This window comes from Vicugna pacos, chromosome 9 (genome assembly GCF_048564905.1).
Source record: "Vicugna pacos chromosome 9, VicPac4, whole genome shotgun sequence".
Lineage (NCBI taxonomy): Eukaryota > Metazoa > Chordata > Mammalia > Artiodactyla > Camelidae > Vicugna > Vicugna pacos.
The window spans coordinates 16,199,470-16,207,257 of NC_132995.1; the positions used below are offsets into that span (position 1 = coordinate 16,199,470).

The 7,788-nt window shown below is 45.0% G+C and overlaps 1 pseudogene; it reads left to right on the forward strand.

The window, feature by feature from the left end:
• The first annotated feature begins 1,927 nt into the window (after positions 1-1,927).
• Positions 1,928-2,393, forward strand: LOC140698436 (large ribosomal subunit protein eL30 pseudogene; annotated as a pseudogene).
• The last annotated feature ends 5,395 nt before the right edge of the window (positions 2,394-7,788 follow it).

The following is a 7,788-nucleotide window of genomic DNA, read 5'->3' on the forward strand; positions in this document are numbered from 1 at the left end:
TGTGGGGGGAGTGGCGGCGGCGGCGGCGGTGGCGGCGGAGCCGCGGTGTCCGCGCTTCGCCGGGAGCGCCGAGGGGCGCCGGGGCTGGGCCGGGCGGCCGGGCCTTGCGGCTTGGAGCTGGCCCTCGTGGGGCGAAGCGGCCAGCTGTGGCGCCGCGGGGAGTGCTCGGGCTCCGCTATGCGCCCTGACCGTCGGGCCTCTGGAAAGATCCCGGATTCCCGCGGGCTGAGCTGGAGGCGGTTCCCCCAATCCCGGCCGGAGAAATATGAGCAGTTGACAAACGTTTCCCACATCTTCCCCTATCTTACTTCCCAGCGCCGTCACGGTTTCAAGCGCTGGGCCGGACAAGTTCGACCTTGGGGAGAAGCGCTGCGCCTGCCTCAGGACCCTGGAGAACACTGCATCTCGGGCAGATGTGCCCCCAGCACCTCGCGTGACCCCAAGACCCCCAGCCTGTCCCGGGACCATGTTTCAGGCCCCGGGTTTAGGAGCCCCCACCTGCCTAGTGGGGAAAGCGCCTTGTACTGGGAGCCGGGGCTGGATGGGGACTGGTCACCGTGCACAGCGCTTAAGGCCAGGCCAGGCAGGAAACAGGCCTCAGGCTAAGCCAGTGGGCTGGGAAGCCTCAGCTGGGACCAGCATGGGCAGTCACTAAGAGATGTGAGGACTCCTTTTTCCAGCACCTGCCCACAGGGTCTTGTGTGAGGTGCCAAAGGAATGCTCCTGAAAGCTTTTGCGCTGCCACAGGTTCTGGGATGGGATGGGGCCTTGGGGACCACGTGGTGGGGGAGGGGAACAACAGGTGACTAGGGATTTGTCCCAAAAATCATAAGGTACAAATCCCTTGCTATACATTTCAATGTAGTGAAGAGGAGTAAACCATTATCTGTCAGGACCCGGTGGATACAGGGAAAAATCCCTGAGGGAAAGAGTTCTTTTATTTCCAGGCACCCCTCCCCAACAAGAGAATTCCAGCAAGGCACTCACAGCGTCTCAGGGAACATGGAGCCTGGATGGGGATGTCCTGGTGTAGACTGACCAGGGCATCCGGCCTCAGCATTGCTGAGGAGCTTGCTGTGGCCCATTCTCAGCTGGCACGGAAGCAAGTGTCTCACCCAGCAGCTTCTCCTTAGCACCTCTCAGAGCTCGAAGAATTGTAACCCCCTACCCCCAGCTGAGGGGGGCGGCAGGAAGGCACAGGTAGGGGCAAGCGGTTTGGGGGGAAGCAAATATCCAAAGGCATCATCTAGTAAAAAATGACCTTCCACTCTGAGAAAGGAAAATGAATCAACAAGGAGATATCATAATTCACTGATCACATTATCTACTATTTAAAAATGGAAATATCGGCCTGACTGGTGAAACTTGCATATATGCTACTGGTAATGAGTGTGAGTTGGTACATTCTGTCAGGAAGAGCAATTTGGTAGTATTTACCCTCACAAACAAACAAAAACACTCTTGAAAGCAGTAATGCTCCAAGAATCTATTCTAGGGAAGTAATCCAAAATGCAGAGAATTGTAGGCACAAAAATGTTTATCACATGGTTTATGTCATCTATACAGCGGTCCTAGGATCTCCAGCATTCTGAAAAAGAGCCCAGAGGGAGCTTTCTGCCCTCAAAGTTACTTCTTATATATCTATTCTGTCCCCACCTGCCCGTTTAGAGCTTTCAAGATTTAAACAATAGGAGGAGGGTATATAGCTCAGTGGTAGAGTGTGTGCTTAGCATGCATGAGGTCCTGGGTTCAATCCCCAGTACCTCCATTAAAAAATAAATAAACCTAACCCTCCTACACCACCCCCCAGAAAAGAAAAGTAACCCGGAAGAAAAAAAAAAAGAGTAACAAAAAAAGATTTTAAAAATACATTAGAGTCCAGGATTAACTCTAACAAGTAAAATACACTACTTACTCTAATAGTAGTTAGATACCTAGATAGAAAGACCAACCAGCACCCACAAACAGGAACAGAAACAACCTCAAATGTTTGCTTTCTCTCTCACTGGCAATCTTGGCAGCTGTTCTTGGCTGGGGACTGTCTCAAACCTAAGACAGGAAGATGGTGGCAGCAAAGAAGACAAAAAAGTTGCTGGAGTTGATCAACTCTAGGCTCCTAAGCATTATGAAAGTGGAAAGTACTGCTGGGTACACTCTGAAAATGATCAGACAAGGCAGAGCTAAGCCAGTCATTCTCCACAATTTCCCAGAGGAAATCTGAAAGAGTGCACTATGCCTTGTTGGCCAAAACTGGTGTCCGTCACTGCAGTGGCAATAATATTGAATTTGGCAGAGCGGGTAGAAAATACTACAGAGTATGCACACTGGCTCTCACTGATCCAGGTGATTCTGACATCATTCGAAGCATGCCAGAAGAGATTGGTGAGAAGTGAACCACGCAAAATTTTTCTTTAATAAAATTGGCCGGGATTTGTTTAAATAAATAAATAAATTTGTATTTGAATGAATAAATAAAATGTTTGATGTTCAACATTAGCACAAAGTACTTCCATGAAGTGGGAAATACATTAAGCAATTATTTATAAATATATTTAAAACATGTAATGATGTGGGGAATCATACCATTATCACAGTAAGTGGATACATAGGAGGATTTGAAATTGTGTGCTCTCATGTGTATACTACCTGAATGTGCCCCAGACCCCATCTTCTTCTGTATCCTCACTAAAAAGCAGATGACTGTTTGATCTCAGGTCGCTGGCTCTTTCTGCCTGAGAAGTGCAATGGGGGACTCTCTGGCCTTTTTCTTGCTGGGTGGGGTGGTATGTGTAAATGTTTAACAGTCAGCACTCTGGGGGAGATTTGTACCAATCGGGAGCCCTGATTTACAGCATTTGCCAATACCACCACAGTCAATTTCAAACTACCCATATGGTGCCACTGAGCAGAGTTGGGATGAAATGGATGTGATCAGTTCTCAAAAGTATGAGCTGGCTCCAATGGCCACTGCCTGGGTCCCACTGTTGGAGAAAGAAGTCTCAAAACAGAATTGCGGGTTCTATCATCCTCTGGAGTTAACCAGAATCTTCCCTTTGGGCAAATGGACACAATCAGGAGGCCAGTATAGGACATATTCAGTCTAGTCTTATACCAAGTCCTAAACCACCATCTTTTCCTCCTAAGGCCCCAGAGGCTGATCCTACCCAGCCTCTGTCCACACTAATGCTGATTTTTTTTAAAAAAGAGATTTCCTGTTTTCTCTCCTTGTAATCTAGCTTCCATCAGACCCCCTTATCTGCAGTATCTATATTTTCTGGACCTCAATTATAGACACGTTTCAGGGGTTTTCTCACTGTCCTGGGAGGCACTCAGATGTCAATCAAATGTGGACTGAGTAGCTTAGGTCACAAAGGAAGAAGGATGGCATGCAAAAACCACATGGAATAATTGGTAGGATACACATTTCCTTCCCTCCCTCAGCTTTCAGCAGCCTTTGCCTTTTTAAAACAATCATTCCTGGGGAGAGCAGCAGGAATCTTCCACCTGAAGCTCACTTGTACCCTTCCCATTTCAGTGCCTGGGGGCGAGTCCTCCCACAGCACACAGCACCAGACCCAAGTTCCTGCCTAATTCACTGGGTTGTCCACTGGGAGCTGTGCTCAAAAGGGTTTTTCCATCCCCTTTTTTCTGAGGCCCAGCTCTTTACACTAGGTGGAGTCCACTGACTTCCCCTGGTCCTGGTATTGCCCTTAGGCCTCTCTGGGGTGCAGGAGTTTCAAAGCATTAGCAATTAAAGCCATAGAGCGTTTGTTCCCCAATCTAAGAATCAGAATTAGGATCTGACAATTATAGCTTGCTTCCTTCATCAGGGAGCAGTAAGCATCTTGGAAGGACCCTCAGTTTCCTGCCCTGAAACCTTATCCTGCACTCAGGAATGGGAATTTATGCACAAACATTACATGGCAAAGACCCTAGTCAGTCTGCAGCTCCATGAGGAGGTTCTATTTGAGGATGCCCAGATTCCTGCAGCCTTTGGAATCGCATATTTGAGCTTGACTTGGTATTGGTGACTTTCAGTGCTGCTGGAACCCACTGGGAAGCCTGGCAACACACCAGAGGTGGGTCCTCAGTCCCTCATCCCACTACCTATTGCTGTCATAAGATGAGAAGGTGGGTTTCTGTGCACGTCAGCCCTTTGTGTCGTACCGCTTTCAAAGATTTCTACCAGACTGGTTGGCAGGGTTTTCCAAGTGCAGGGTAGTACAGAGTAGGGACACACACACACACACACACACACACACACACACACACACACACACACACACACACACACACACACACACACACACACACACACACTGACAGTATGCACAATGCCTACATTTTTTCTAAGACTGATCTGAGAAAGTGAATTCTGGAAGATTTCTAAAAGCCTGGAGACCTTCCCGAAGCTCTGTATGAATTCTAGTAAAATTTTTGTTCAGCCTTTTGCTGTGCAGTAAGCCATCATTTGTTGCAAGATTTAAAACTTTAAAGCTGTTATGAGGAAGAGACATTTAGCAAAACTTCCAATGCTATTTTCCAGGCGATAACTGGCTTCAAAATCTATGCAAACTGCACAGCATTATCAGAGCCCTCTAGTCCAGCTCAGTTGCTTTTTATTTAGTGAGAACAGTTCCAAAATTTCTCAAATAAGTTTTTAGTTAGAATTTATTTTAAATCAGATGCGGGAAAAAAAGAGTTCCCCCTATGTGCAGAATGCAAATAATGTATTCCCAGTATGAAAGTGTTTATAAAAATACTTCTCTAAATATAAAATGGTCAAATGGATTCTAGTCCTCAGGAATACAATTTTAAGATGCAAGGAGGGGGGAGGGTATAGCTCAGTGGTACAGAATGTGCTTAGCATGCACGAGGTCCTAGGTTCAATCCCCAGTACCTTCTCTGAAAATAAAATAAACCTAATTACCTTCCCCCCCACCAAAAAAAAAAAAAGATGACTCTTCAGGCAGTTGGAATAAAATGTTTAAAAACTAAATAGCGAGGGGGAAAAAGAAAGATGCAAGGAAATAAGAAATCTTCACTACCTACGTCTACAGGCCACAATGACTAGAAATATTTGCCAACAATTTTCTTCCCTGATTTCTTCGGGTTTTTACTTTTAACAGTTTTTTAATTTTTTTATACATTATAAGAGGCCAGTAGGAGGCTAACATTTGCCCATGTTCCTTGGCCACAGGGCAAGCCCACTTCAGACACGTGTGTCACAAGAACATCGATTGTGAACCAAATGCTTTCTGGCAGCTTCTAAGTGGACCTTTAATCAACTGGGAACAACTTGGTCCGCTTCTTAGTTCTCCGAAGGCTCAAATGAAAGAGACTTCTTCCTAAGTCACAGCCTAGCAACAAGGATGAGCAAAGCTGATTTCGTCAATGTTGGACCCAAGCACTGCTGTTAACACTTTCTCATTCCAACTGGTATTTTAACAATCTTTATTATCTTTCCGATTTCAATCATAGGGTATATACTCAATACAAAATTTGCAAAAGTCACATAGGCACCAAAGGAAAATACAGAATATATATCTTCACTTTTATTATGAAAGTTTTCAGAAAAAAGTTAGATGGCACAATGAACAATGTATACATGTTAATTCTGCTTTTTTTCCTTCTTGCATTAGATACTATGCTGAGCCATTTAAAAGTTGTAGGTATCTTGAGCGTCATTTCTTAACACAATAAGGACAACGCCTTATATAACAAGAACATTACTACAGCTAAGAAAATAATTCCATTATCATTTAATTTATTCCATTTTCAACTTTCCAATTGTCACAAGGATTGTTCGTCACTAATTTTACACTTGAGTTCTAGAATGCCACACATTCTGTACTCGTCCAATTGTTTCCTCTTAATGTTTAACTTGTTCCTCTACCCCCTCTACTTCCTGTCAGCTGGAAGTCTAGATGCTAATAACTTTTTGTTGGCCTCGGTGGTGGTGTATTCTGCGTATCACCATCTCATCAAGAAGCAAATTCCAGGTGTTCCTTGGCGATGTGAGGTCTGATCCCTTGACTACAGTGATGACAGATCAGTCCATTGTCAAGACTTGTGTTTTTCCAAGTTATCCATATGGCAACATTTGAGCATTGTGTGAAGATTCTGTTCCCAGTAGCCTTTTCCTAAAGGTCCTGGCATCCATTGATGGTCCTTGCCTGATCTGTTCTTTTATTAATGGCTCAGGGTCTGTATTAAAATACTGAATCCCTTCACGGTTTGTGCCAAGGATGCACACTGACCTTTGGGACAATGGATTCTCTAGGTAAACTTGAGTTGCCAGACTGCTCCCAAAGAGGCTGGACAATGGTTTGTCAGACTGTGTTTCAGGCTGGAGCTGCTAGGAAACACCTTTAAAAGAGACTTGCTCCCAGCTCCCCCTGAGAAGACTCACATGGGAAAACCAGGAATACAAGGCTGGATCTAAGGTACCTCCACACTCCAGGGACTTGGAGGGAGCTTGAATCTTAGTCTAGCTGAGCAAGACCCCTGCAGTCTGACCTACTTTGCTGATAAACCCAGATTTTATAAAAATAGGTAGAAAATGAACAGAAACGGCTGGAAAAGTGGTAACAGTTGTTGCAGATGAAAACTGATCTGCCAAGATAGAAACACACCTCTACAGAAGAAGCTGGCACCTGATGCCATGACATTCAAATGGGAAAGAAAAAAACCAAACACACACAAAATGCCAGAAACACATTGTGACAACTGTGTCTGAAAAGGCAGGGTGACGGGTGAGGTTTTAAGGAATGCAGAGACTTTCAAAATTCAAGTTTTCTGGAGAGCTTTCCAGATTTCAAAATTTCACAATTGACAGTAATCATCAGTGACCAGTTAACTAAAACTTGCTTCTGAGAGGTGGTATTCCAGGATATTTCATTTTTATCTGTTACTCGGTTCTGTAATTTTGAAAATTTTCTTTCTGGAGGAAAATGAAACCTTCTGAAAATCTAAAGGCAAAATGAACCTCATAGGCTTACAGGGTCGTAGGTGGGGATCTAGCCGCTGGATCTTAAGGCTGGAAGTCAGTTCACCCTGGACGCATCAAGCAGCAGCTCCTGAGGGCTGAGTCTTATTCAACATGACTTTTCTGAAGGCTGCGATTACATATTGAACTTACAAGTGGTACCAACAAGTAGGCTGGATGGCAGAGTAAGAATTACACAAGGTAGAACACAATGAACTATCACTTTGAAATTTCGTTGACTGGGGCCAAAAACACCAGCAGAGGTACAGAACGGGAAAAACAACTTCATGGGTTTCTGTTATCTGAAAACTCTGAGCACATCTATGTGAGGAGAGCAGCCTAACGGCCAAGGCCTTCCCAGGTCCAGGGCAGAGACGTGAGTGCTGCTCATCCAGCACTGGTCTGGACACATCTGCTGGCTGGACTTGGGCCCTGAGTGGTGCATGGAAGAAGGGACTTGAATGAACTGGGGGACAACCCAGAGAAGACTGCAGAATGAGGAAAGACAGTCTCCCTGGAATCTCACATCCAAGACTCCAAGTTCCCAGGTATGACCAAAGATCACTTAAATATTCTCAATACAAGGCCAACTGTTCACAATCCAAATTTTAAAAGCAATATTGCCATCAAAAGCTTTCTTGTATAAAGGACTCATCTATGCAAACAACAGAGGTCTCTTCCTTCACATTTTCTAAGTGGACTAGTTAATTTTCTAAAAGGAAAGGATTTCGCATGCCTGCAGTAAATACAACGTACAAACCCCGTAAGGCAGCAGAAACATGAGCCGTGCAGGCCTGTAG